Below are 13,735 nucleotides of genomic sequence, written 5' to 3' on the forward strand. Positions count from 1 at the left end.
TGGGGGGTGGGGGGTGGGGGTTAGGGAGGGAGGGAGGGAGGGAGGGTTGGGGGGAGGGGAGAGAAGGAAAGTGAGTCTGTCAAGGTTAATCGCATGGTTACATTACTGACTCTAAATCATTTCATATCTAGTTATAAGAATGATTGGAAGCCCCCACGATGTGAAATTTATAAAGTTTTTGGCCATTCGACAGAGTTCATCGTGGTGGTTCTACTAGGAAAATGTGGAGGCCAAAAAACAAGATGAAGCTATTGCTGTGCCGGCGCGAGGAGATGGCCAACAAAGGAGTCGGGTGAACACATCACATCAGCTGGCGATGGTTATTCATGCTGACGTGGCTGAAGAATCTCAAAATTCAAAATTAAAAAAAAAAAAATGCATTTTCAGCGTTAGCTGATTTGGGGGAGGAGTTATCTTACCAGTCGGGATTGGAAGAGGACAGATTCATATCTGAATTGGTAAGTGCAAACGTAAATCTTGGGGAGAATAAGAGGATTGCGGATGAAGATGATTTAATGAGGAGATCGTATCAAAACATCCTATCCGTTAGGGAATGAAATGATCAATCTTTGGCTAATGAGGATCATGTGCTGGATGAGAAGGATAATGGATTGAAGGCAATTTCAGTTATTAAAGGCAATAATAGATTTGCTTCAAAAGAAATTTTGGTAAACAATGACCCCTCTAATTTACCCATGCATTACTCTAAGGAAGGGGAGGTTACAACTAACGTTTTAAAGGAGAAGGTGCCTAGATCTTATCCGGTTACGGTTCACTTGGATTTAGCATATGGTGTTACTAATTTGGATTCTAATCAGTCGGATGACAAGCTTATCACCAAAGATATGGAGGAAAAGGAGGCTGCTATGGTGGCTTATTCAGATATGGAAGACAAGGCTGAAGAATGGATGGAAGATTTGTTATCTACTCATGATGTTAAACTAAAGAGAAAGAAAAAGAATGAAAAAAAAAAAAAAAAAAAAAAAAAAAGAAGAAGAAGAAGAAGCATTCCCCCTCTCACCAGCACCCTCTCCATGGGCAACATGAATCAATGGAGTATTGTAATTCTGGCAGTGAAAACCTCTATGATTGATAAGTTGGTTCAATCAGATCAATCAGATGATGTTGAGACTTGGGTTGCAAATGTGGATAATTATTCCATTCTGTGTGGAGTCAGATTGGAGTCAGATGAGGGAAACTCATTCCTTCATATTTTGGATTGGCATGCAACCTCCTTAGTTGATCCCTCTGAAGTGGAAGACCCTGAGTTGAACCATACTGAGGAGGATACTGAGGAGCAAATTGAGGAGGGGCTTCATTGGGAAGACACTCGAATCTCTGCTTTGCATAGGGAGAGGAGTCATCGTATTCGCTTTGCCTCTTATTTTCTTCGCTCATCTGAGTGGAAAATTTGATATCTTTTGGATGATCACAATGTGTGCAGTTTAGATTTGGTACTTGGGTTGATGTTTTTGTTCTTTTTCTGGTTGTTGGTCTGAGGCTTAGTTCCTCTTGATGGCAATTTTGCCTTGTAATTTTCTTTTCTTTCTTTTCTAAGCATTTTAATATCTTTAATTAAAAAAAAAAAAAAAAGAATTCACTTTACTTTGTATTTAAGTCCCTTAGATTTTGAGTTTGAATGGAGAAGGTCATCTAGAATAAATATTTTCCTAGAGTTTCTTTGTTTGGTTTGGAGACTCTTTTTGAGGGATCATTTTAGTAGAATCTTCCCTTGCTCACTTTATAACAAATAGTGGACTATTATGTTCCCAAATCTCTTAATATATTTTTAGGAAATTGGTCTATATTTGGAAGTGGAATTAAGATTCTCTTCAACGCATTGGATGCTTTGTTTCATGCCGAAAGCATTGGAGGGGAGCCAGACTCCCAGAAGTGTGGCTCCTACACTTCTGGGACCAAATTAGTGCCCCCTTTTGGTTCAATATGTGGGGGCGAGGAGGAAAGAGGTCGACAAAAGGGTGTAGGTGTAGGAATCACACTCTCAAACAAGAAATTTTTTTCCTACATTTTTAATAGGAGAAAGAAGTAGGTCTAGTATAGTCTACGCCTTCACGTGAAGCCAATAGGAGGTCATGCAGGAGCATGTTTAGCGTACGGAGCAGCTTGGTCATTTTGCGCCCTCCTGTGTTAGGCATAGGCAACACCAGATTGGCATGGTTCTTTTTCCCTTTTTTATTTCAATGTGAAATTTTAGTTATCACAAGCTAACTCGGTTAGCGGCCCCAATCACTGTTATCTCCAACTCTGTTGATGGTGGAAGAAGTGGGTAGTGTTATCTAAGGAAGAGGTGAACACCTTCAGCTATTAGAATAATTAAGAGACCACTAAGGCAAAGTGAGTTACCATCGGGTGGTCATGGGTTCTTTTTCCTGCATACCCTCCTATTGGTCATTACCTTGCCCTCAAATTGGGTCTTCATTCGGCTATCAGGGCCGGCTTATGACGTGATGTCTTCCACTCCGATTGCTAGGTACTGATTCGTTGTCTTGTTTATTGTTCAGTCCTGCAACCACTGTCTGAGATTGCCACCACCATTGTAATGGATAGTCAGCTCTTCCAGACTTGTTTGATTTATGTTCTTTTATTCATTTACATAGGTATGTGAATGTTGTGCCCATGTTATTTCGAAGTGGGCATGATTTCTTTAACCTCATCAGGATCTTTGGGAGTCTGTCTCTTCCTGAGGACCTTCTAAAGCTTGTACATTAGTTTTTGTCCCATAAGGCCTAATAGATGTTCCCCCCTTCCCCCTTTCAATGGGGGTGTTGAAAAAAAGAAAACAAATCACAGGAGGTTGAGTTTGTTTTCAAAATATATGTTCAACACTCTTGGCCACTTGGGACACAATATATTAAAGAAAGAAGGTATATAAAAGCCACGCTATAAATATTTCAAAATAAATTTTATTAACAGAAAAAATTGTATTTGTCACGAATTCATACCAATCCACAGAATTACTCGAGTTGGGATGTAAAAGATTTATTGACAGAGTTAACCATTTGGATAATATATCCAAATCCATTCCTCCTTGACTGAAAGGAATTCCTAGGAATCCAAAAACTCAAATTAACAAGGGTAGGAAATTTTCTTCTCTACATCTTCTTCTTATTCTTCTAAGCCATATAATATTATCCGCCACTTATCTGCTGATCAACAAGGACCGACTTTGAATGGCTCTCTCTATTTCATTTTGATCAAGTTCCTCCAATACTCTTTGCATCTCCAGTTAAAGCACCTGAAGTTGTTAGTATTGATCTGTCATTGTAAGTTGCAACTCACTTCCATGTTTCTATAAAAGACACTCAATAGGCAGCTCTTGGACTAGAGGAGAGGGCAGGAATAGGACCTCTAGTTAGATGGTTAGTTCTGAGAGATACAGCAGATGGGAGTAATTGTGAAGGTGTGGCACCTGCTGCTGAGGAGCTCTTCTCTCTCTATTTTCTCTTAAAGGAAAGCTCCAGTGATTGGGAATTATCATGAGCATGGTGGTGGTCAATGGTTTCCTGTGAAGAATCTTAATTTGGAAAGAGGGCTTGGTTCATCTCAGATATCTTTCTATTAAGCACTTGAAACCATTGATCTAATGGCAGTGATTTGTTGGAAAATTTTCCATTTCGATATTTCCAAATTTCTCGACAAATTAAGGCTTTGGATACAAAGACCATTTGACCATCTCTGTTGCTAAAATTAGGAGAGTTGGACCATTGAAGAATCCATTCATGAATAGGTACCTCAGGGTTGTCTGGGATTCTAATGGAAAGAGGGGAGCCATACCATAACCTTTTACTCACTTGGCAATAAAATAAAGCATGTACCAAAGACTCTGCCTCCTGTCCACACTGGGGACACAAGTCATCATCTACCATATTGAGATGAAGAACATTTTCCTTCACTGTTAACCAATTTGCACAAGCTCTCCACAGAAAATTCATTACCCTTTTGAGGCAAACCATAATCTGACTTCATAGTGATCAATGTCCATGACTTGAGCCCCCCAAAAAGAGCATCCTCCTCCCCTTCAGAACTTTCAGGGGTATGAAGAATAGCCTGCACATTGAAATTGAACAAATAAATAGGAGTTTATTACCAAGACCTAAAGCTGCAATTCACAGAGGATTGACATTACATGTTTGTCACAAAAGAGAAAACATTCATAGTAAATGTTAAAAACAAATCTCAAAATTTTCCATTAGTCACCTCGAGGGATCTCGGATGACTCGTTACTTACTTGATTGCTTAGCTCAATAGTAGGTGATATCTCTTGAGATTGTGGATTACATGGACTTAGATGAGACATTGAAGTGGATGTTGGTGCTTGATCAAAATTCCCATTTGTGGAAATGATTGAGGGACTTAGTAGCACCCATGGCATCTGGAGTATTTCGGTTTGATTCATGATACTGGGAAGTGACAAAATTGATATCCTTGCTGTCAAACAGTTTTGCCAATTCTCTAATTCTCTCCCCGAGGCCCTGATCAGCATTCCTCCATATATCCTGATGCCTCCAGAAAAATTTAATAAAAAAATATGAGGAGCGCTATAAATGAACCAGCTCCAGTAATGGTGAATAGGACCCAAAAGCTCTTTACTGTAAGATGTCCTGAAGACATAGTGGTGCTAGAGTCTGGGCAACTGGTATTTCCGAACCATTTTTTCTCAATCTGTGTCATTTTCTCTCCCTCTGTTACAGTCAGGACTGCCCTTGAAAGACCTATGGAAGTAACAAATTATGGATTCAACATAAACATTCATAACTCTTAAAAGATCAGTAACATTACGTATAAATGTATGTTTTTTCTTTTTTCTTGGGGGGGGGGGGTGTGGTGGTGGGGAAGAGGGGAGAAGGGAAGAGACTTACGAAGCCAAATCCATCAGTCTTGTATGTGGGGCCAACCATGTTGTACTTAGAACAATATTTTGAGAGAAAGAGCCTGAGGTATGGAATTTCATCAAAAGCTGCGGCAAAGCCACCATTGGCAGTGCCTTTGGATAAACCTTCATCCAAGTCTTCTATAGAATTATAAGCTTTAAGCTTTGAATCATCGAATTTCATCCATTTCAATAATTCCAACACGAAAGAGCCCTTTTGGTAACCAACATTTTCCCCATTTTTTAGTAGCTGTTCTACATCAGTTATGGTTGGTTGAAGCTGCTGAACTGTGAGCATTGATGTCAAGCTTGCTGTGTAACTTGATGAGAGAATAAGGACAACAAATAGCCAGATAATCAATATAAATCTTGTAAAGTTGTTAATCACCTTCTTCTCTGCAACCATTAAATAAAAATTCATTAATGATTTTCTGCATCCAAAATTGAAATGGAACTTTTAAGCATGTAGAAATTTTGAAAAATCAGTTACGGATGAGCTCAATTCACAAGCTTATAGGCACTATATGGAAATACCAGTATAATTACAAGGCCACTGTCAAGAACGAAGACCGAAGACTGAAGAGAGAACTTACCATGTGAAAAAACCATCGTGGAGAAGGAAAACCAAAGGATCATTCAAAAATGGTGACTAGGAGGACCCCTAAAATCATCATTTATTCGATGTTCAAGGACCCAGATAACAAAACCTGTGAATATAAAGGAGCAGGCAGTTGTTAACCAAAGATCTCTGCTCAGAGGCTTCAAGAATACCAATGCATCATTCCCGTTCTTCACTTCGATTGGCACGACCATTGACACACCGGATTCGGTATATGGCAGCGTAAAATCTATATACAATGATCTATTTGCAATGATAGTTGTATCGCCCACCATAGTATCACATTTCTACTTAGCATTCAAAGGATAGAAGAATGAATATATACCATGAAACATAAAATTACAACACCACCAGAGATCAGTTCAACTTCATTACCTGGATATAAACTTGGTAGACCAAATCATTGTAAGTCCCAGCACTTGTATGATCAGCTTTTGCGAATGGAATGTACTCATAAGAGACTGAATATGGTAATGCCTCCATTACAGCATTGAACACATCAAAGCTGTACCCAGTGACAGTGGATGCATTGGTAGTATTAGCCCATTGGACTGTCACAAAATCCGTAAATCCATCCTTCACTGGAATCCAATCTTCAACTTCTTTTCATTTGTAGGCATCTCCCAACCCTTGGGTACTGTGGTTGAATCACCTGGCCATATGATTGTACGAAGGTGGTTTTTCTTTAAGCTTGAAGAATATGTCTGTCTTGGTCACATTGATCAATTCATGGAAAAGTCCATTCGCCGGTGTTGAAAACCCTATAACCTTTTCACCGTTGCCCATTACATTCACTATTTGGAAGATTGATGATTGTAGCTGTCCATCAACAAGTTTAAATTCACCACTCAAACCTTGAAACTGGGTATTTAGAATCTCTTGTCAAAGTTCCAAACCTATTTGTGAGATTCGAAGAGAATCTGTTCTGCTAATGTTCAGGGAAAGTTTAGGTTGCTGTGAGCTCGAATTCAGACTTTTGACTTTCTCTGCTGCCATTGCCAATGCCCAAGCAGTGTCATATGCCCATAGAACATTAATATCTAGTTCTGCATTGTCCATATCTGGGTTCTCTTGTAAGAATTTGTTTCTCCATGAAACTTCAAAACTATCAAGTCTTTTGGATCTCCTAAAATTGGGCCTTATCACCAACACTCCTTCCATAGATTGAATAACAGAGGAATCCGTGGTACTTAAGAAATTTGTCAGTCCATCTGTTATGATCCAGACATATCCTTCACTCATCATTCCTAGCTCTTTTGCCTTCAAAAATAAACGAGAGCCAAGAGAAGGTAGCATGTGTACAATAAATACTCTGGTTTGCATTGTCATCAATTTGTATAGCTCTTCAAGAATTTGATCATCTGATGCATTAGGAGATATAACACTTCTGTAGGGAACACGAGTATTGATTTCTTGGAAGGCATCAATCAGATATGGTACAATTCCATTACCATACTCGCTATCTACATAGACTGGTACAGCTTCCCTCCAGCCAAATTCTTGAACAATTGCAGCAATGACTTTCTCCTGAGCAGAGTCATTGTATGCAGTGCGGATGAAGGAAGGAGTAAGCTCTGAAGAAAGAGAAGGGCTTGTTGCAGAAAAAGAAACAATGGGCACCTGAGCTTTATCCCCAATATCTGCAATGAAGTTCGCCTCTCCTGAGCTTTCGGGTCCTATGATGGCTTGAACTTGTACATTTTCTATTAGCTCTATAGCTGTGTTCATAGAAAACAGAACTGGAATTTAGCTCTTCCAATATCTTCATCTATAAATTTTACTTTCCAATTTTAGGATTACATTAGAAGTACTCACAAGAAATAGACAAAGAAAGCATTAATTGTACTGGATTTCCAATCGAGAAGAATAGAGCACCATTGATCTTTATATAAAATTTTTAGACAGCAGTAACTGATTTGATAGCAGTGTTAAATTACTTTTAAATTTTGCAAGAAAAAGTAGAGTATACTTATTTAGTTATGAAGATCTCTTAGATCCTCCAAGCTTTATAGGGAACATTAATTTCTAGTTGCAAATTGTTCAAGATGATATAATTTATACACAGAATGATCAAGAAAATCCTCATTTTTTGTTCTTATGAAGTTAACAGTTTTATTTCTTATTTATTTTTATTAATTTTTATATGGACACCATAGGAAATAAAATGAATATTCGTGAAGAAAAAGTATACTAATTTATTTTTACAAGTAATTTTTTTTTTTTTTATTGTTGATAAATTAGCTGATTGTGACTTTAGGATTGTAGAGGTTTTTATTTGTAATGGGTAAGATCAAGCCCATGAGTTCCTTTTTTATTTTTCTATTTATTTACATTGGGAAGACTCGCCCGAGTTGAGTCAAAATTTGAGATTCCTACTCAAGAGTCACTATTGTGGCCGAGAATCTGTTGGAGGAGCGTTGATCCTGCACAGACACAAAAGGCAGAGGCCCAGAGGTAGCTCCGGGATTAATCCTCCGACGCCCAAGTGAGAAACCCATGCAACAGTGTTTTCAGTAGAGTAATGGCGTGAATGTGTTGACTTACCTAGCTCTATCTTCCGGGTTCCTTCTTATAGAATTACCTCTTTGTTGAGTCCTACTGGGATACGTCTTGCTCATCTTTTGCGAACTTAGGGCAATTTTGGAGGACTCCATCCTTCACGTCTCCCTACTTCTCTGGGGAGTATCCCCATTTCAGGTATCTTCTCCTCTTCAAGAAGTTAGTCCTAGTATGTCTCTACCACCTGAAGAGGACTCGAGTCTCCTCCTTCTCTCGATATCTTGAGTTGTGGTTATAGTGGTGTTCTGAATTATCTTTATAGTTGGGTGCCACGAGTTCATACCTTAGTGGGTGGCTATTTTGAGTGTATCAAAAGTCCCCTTACTGCCATTGAGGAGTCCTTCCAGTGGGACTAATGACGCTTTTCTTCACTTCTCTCCCTCTCCTCTTCTCTTTTTTTTTTTTAGCCCTTCGATCCTTTCTGTTCGGCTTCGTCCTTTGTCCTGATCTAAGGGTGACCATTCGGCCAGGTTTGCTCGGCCTTGGCCTAAACCCCCAACCGAAGGAGTTCGGCCAGGTCTGCTCGACCTTGGCCTATGCCCCCAATCGAGGGAGGACCCTTCGGTCAGGTCTACTCGGCCTTGGCCTGAGCCCTAAATTGAGCGAGGACTCGAGGGAGGAACCTTCGATCAGGTCTACTTGGCCTTGGCCTGAGCCCCCAATCAAGGGTAAGGGACGAAATTCGCTCGTCAAGCGTGTGGCAGACTCGAGCTGTCCTCGGGAAGCCCCCTGATGACATGTCTTGATCTTTAATGGCCTCGAGGAGTCGAATTGTCGCTTCCTCGCTTATATATAGTGCCATTCCCCTCATTTTTGGCATTATTTCTGTTTGTCGAAGCCATCATCCTCGTCTCTTTTCTTTAGTCTTCGATTTTCTTGACTGTCGTCATAAGTGAGTTCCTATGTCCAGCTCCTTTGGTAGCAGATCTTCGTCCTCCAAGAGGACTGTGTCTAACCCTAGGGATCGTAGTCCCGAGCGTGTTTGAGGGATGTCTTCAGATCCTTCTTCTGAGTCCCCTTCGTCTCGTACCTCTTCCTCTACCGTGACACTTCATGAATCCATAGGGGGTCCGAGTGGTGAGGATATTAGGGTGGGGGTACTTGAATCCTGAGCTCAGATGAACGAATCCCTTGCTGTTGAGGCTAGGGACATAGTATCTACCCTAATTAAGGATGAGCTTGATGAGCTCAGGGCCTCCTGTAGCATTCCGGACGAGTTCGTCCTTTGGATCCCGGATCCCACAGATAGGGCTAGCTATAGGAACCCTAGGGAACTTTGTTTCTATCGAGATGCCTTTAAAACTAGGCTTCGGCTTCCTCTTCAGCCCTTCTTCGGCCAAGTTTTCGACACTATAGCATCTGTCCCGCCCAACTGACCCCGAATGGGTTGCGGCAAATCCTCAGCTTCATTATTTACTTCTCTTGGATTCGGAGACCTATCTCCCTTCCTCTCTTTCTCAATTGTCTATCCCTCGGTGCCAGCAAGGGGTACTTGGGCTGGTATTACTTCCGCCCTCAGAAGGGCATTAGACTGCTGAATGGGTATCTTATGTTGATCCACGACTGGAAGTTCAAGTTCTTCTTTGTAAGATCATCAGAGGGGTTTTCCTTCAGCAATGTCTGGGACATCCCCGATTTGAAGGATGTGAATTTTGTGCCTGCCCTCTTCGGGATAGATGCAAAGTCACTGGCGTTGGCTAAGAACAAGCTTCAAGGTTGGCCCATTGAGTCCGATAGCCTTCAATCAGACATCGTCTTGTTTCGATTCAGGCTCAACCCGAGTGAGTTTTAGGCCTGCCCAAATTTGCTCTAGCTTCTCGAGCTTCATACTGATTTTTCCTTCTTATCTCTTGTTCGCAGTGCAACTTACTAAGGCCGAGGTCAAGGCTGCTGTTGCTTAGAAGCAGGCTCAGGCAAAGGAAGCTAGGGCATGGGAGGCACAGCTGAAGCAGAAACAACAGAAGAAGAGGGGGGCTTCAACCTCCTAGGCCCCCTTAAAGAAGAAAGCCAGGGTCGAGGACCCTACCCCCGATGTCGTTCAGGCCTTTGCTGCCCCGAGCCGCATCTCACCGCTTCCTCGTGCAGTTTCTCCCAAGGCCGACTTCCTAAGTCCTGGGGTAATTCGAGGCCGAACCAAGGTTGGCTTCATCCCCTGATGGTTTGTTAAGGAGGATGACACCTTATATGTCGGGTGGGTAGCCAGCGAGCGGGTACAAAAGGGGAGCCTTCCGAGTGACGCTGCTAATGCCCAGACCCAAGGGATTGCAGCCATGATTACCAGAACTTGTATCTTCATGGCAAGGATAATCTCCATCCTTCGGACTTCATCTTTCTATTTTTCGTCTTTTTCTTTTTGTAACGCCCTACCTTCCATAAAGGAAATATGTAGGTTAACGGTCCAAGGATCATGCCTCTTAGAGTTGAACCATGATTCAATTGAGTGATAAATCATAAGAAAGTTTAAATCTATATTAAACACAAACCTTAGAATAATAACAGCGGAAGTCTTCAAATTAATAATTAAAGTCATAAAAGTCTCCAATATCATCCACAACCAATTAAATCATTTAGAAAAATTATTACGTCCATAATTTAAATCTCTTAATACAAATAATAAAATCTAGCATCAACTAAAATAGTAAATGTTCTGCACGTCCCCATCAATCTTTTGGTTTTCGCCACTAACCAGCATGTTAGAGTGCCCTTCATCTGGGGAATGATTTGGGTAAGTTTCTAGGAATAAATTCAACAAGTAAAATCATATACAATATCCACAAGTTTAAAAACATCAGCACAATGCAATAACACATGCGATAATATATTAAAATAAAAATGTAGCATTTATGGCAGTTTACAATGTCTAGTTATTCTCAGTGATTATCCATTTAATTAATTCATTTACTTTGTCCCCCAGGTGCCTCACACGCTCTGTGGGTTGTACATATGTCATCTCATACGCTATGTGGCCAATGCATATCTTGACACCTAAGTGACAATTAAAAGCCAAGGTCCCTTAGATGCTCCACACGCTTTGTGGCTTATTCATATGTCATCCCACACGTTCTGTGGTCAATGCATATCTTGACATCCAAGTACCCGAATGTTACACATAATCCCCTTAGATGCCCCACAGGCTCTGTGGCTTGTACATAAGTTATCCCACACTCTATGTGGTCAATTCATATCTTGACATCCAAGTAGGCCATTAAACAAAAAGGGGGTGACTCCAAGGGTAGGAAATGTAACTTGCACCACACGCTCTATGGGCAGAATCCATGGAATGTCCCATACATTCTGTGGCCAGCACTTGAATCTATGGACCATACAACCTACATTCCTCCTTGGCCCCAAAATCTCAAGTGTCAAATGTTATAGATCTCATTCATTATTCTATCATTAAAATGCACATGTGATGGAGCATATAACCAAGTGCACATTTTACCACATGCAAATAGACATAATTTTAAGAACTAAGCAATTCATTTTCCATTTATAATTTTGAAAACAAAAAAACTACACTTCATTTCATATACATACATCATATATTAGAGTATTTAAAGAGTATTATACTAACATATAAAGTAATAAGAAAATTACAAAATTAGCCCTTACGTATCCAATGCTACACATGATTATGTAAACAACCCCTAATTTAGATACTTGCGAAGGAATGAACCAAGGAAAAACAAATTCTAAATCATACTCTAAATAGCTAGTTTATGATAGGATATATTTAATCAAGTCAAGAACCTAATTTAACCGCTAAAATCACGAAATTAAAAGAATGCCTAATTAAATTGACAAGGAACAATAAATCAGTCCTTATCATAATAAAACTGAAATTTGATCAATTTAATCAAGTGAATATACCAAAATAGCCCCTTAGAGTAGGATAAAATTTATTAAGTAAAACACTAAAAAATCCCTAATCCTTAAAATCAGGTTATATATATTTAATTCAAATAGGAACGTTAATAGCCCTTAAACCATTAATAGGAACAATACATAACATGGAACATTTAGGAAGAAATGGATTTAATTAACTTATAGTGCCAACAACCCTTAACATCATTACTAAAACAGTATCTAACATGGATCAAGGAGAATAGAATGAAAATCATTTAGTACTAGTACTAACATCCTCTAAAATCATCATTAAAATTGTATCTAATATGAAATATTTATATATCATGCATGCAATATATATATGTACATTTAAAAGATATTTTCATGAAAATATACAAGAGATATAAAGAGTAGGAAAAATATAGGTACACCGAAAAGATATTATTATGCAATATACAAAAGATATACAGAGTAGAAAAATACATGCGATATGGCAACTACAACGCTGTAAAATTCTGAGCATTTATTTAAGATTTAGAAGGGTAAGAAAAACAAAGAAAATACATGTGGAAAGAGTATGATGGTTGTACTTACCGGATCACAATGTAGCTAGATTCACCCCTTAGATTAGGGTCTTCGAGCTCTTCCTAGGAAGATAAATCGGTGGTGGATGCAGCCTAGGTTATAGGGTCTTCTTGTCCTTCTACTCTTCCTCTTCTTTTCCAATGGATACAGGTTGTAAGAAAATGTACCTAGTCCATTTTCTCCTTTTCTTTTCTTCTCTCTTTTCTCTCTTCCTATCTTTTCTTCTCTCTTTTCAAAATAGTCAAAATAATGATTGTCATTGCTAGCTAACCTTTAGAGAAAGAATACTAATCAACCTATAACCTTTCCTAATTGGAGGTGTAAATCAAGGGATATGATAGATGAGAGTGTTTGTGATCAAATCATCACCCTTCAAAATTTCCTAAATCCATCCTATGAGTCATTATCTAATCATCTTTTTAATCACTCATCTATTTACCTAAATAACTCATCAATTTGTTTCCAATCTAATATCTCATTTCCAATCACTCACATACTTACTTCAACAACACATTAATTTATCTCCAATCAAATTATCCCATTTTTAATCACTCGTATATTTATCTAAGGAAGTCATCAATTTGTCTCCAATCATAGATCTCCTTCTCAATCACTCATATACTTACCTAAACAACTCATCAATCTATCTCCAATCAAATTATCTCATTTTCAATCACTTACATACTTACCTAAAAAAATCATTAATTCGTCTCCAATCAAATATCCCCTTCCCAATCACTCATATACTTGCCTAAGGAAGTCATCAATTTATCTTCAATCAAGTATCCATTTCCCAATCACTCACATACTTACCTAAACAAATCATCAATTTGTCTCCAATCAAATTATCTCATTTCCAATTACTCACATATTTATCTAAACAAGTCATCAATTTATTTCCAATCAAATAATATGGGTAATCTAACTACTAGGATGAGGATAATATCTAAGGGTGAGAATCTACTAATTGATTGTCTTAAATATTAATTCAATCATTAAAATAATACACATATATATATATATATATATAATCATACATCTCATACATACATATATAGACATATATATAGTAAAGATAACATATACATGAACATTATAGGATATAAATGCAACACAAGATAACATACAAAAGATAATTAAGGTAAATTTCAAAGAAATGCCAGGGGCATTACACTTTTTCTTGTAATTGAGTAAGTATAAATCTCGCTCAAGCCCAGAACCAGGTGGCCCAGCTG

General features: G+C 38.8%; 1 pseudogene; it reads right to left on the bottom strand.

The window, feature by feature from the left end:
- Positions 1 to 4,536: 4,536 nt before the first annotated feature.
- LOC122094240 lies at positions 4,537 to 7,238 on the bottom strand (annotated as a pseudogene).
- Between the last annotated feature and the right edge of the window lie 6,497 nt (positions 7,239 to 13,735).

This window comes from Macadamia integrifolia, chromosome 2, assembly GCF_013358625.1.
Source record: "Macadamia integrifolia cultivar HAES 741 chromosome 2, SCU_Mint_v3, whole genome shotgun sequence".
In the NCBI taxonomy this organism is placed as follows: Eukaryota; Viridiplantae; Streptophyta; class Magnoliopsida; order Proteales; family Proteaceae; genus Macadamia; species Macadamia integrifolia.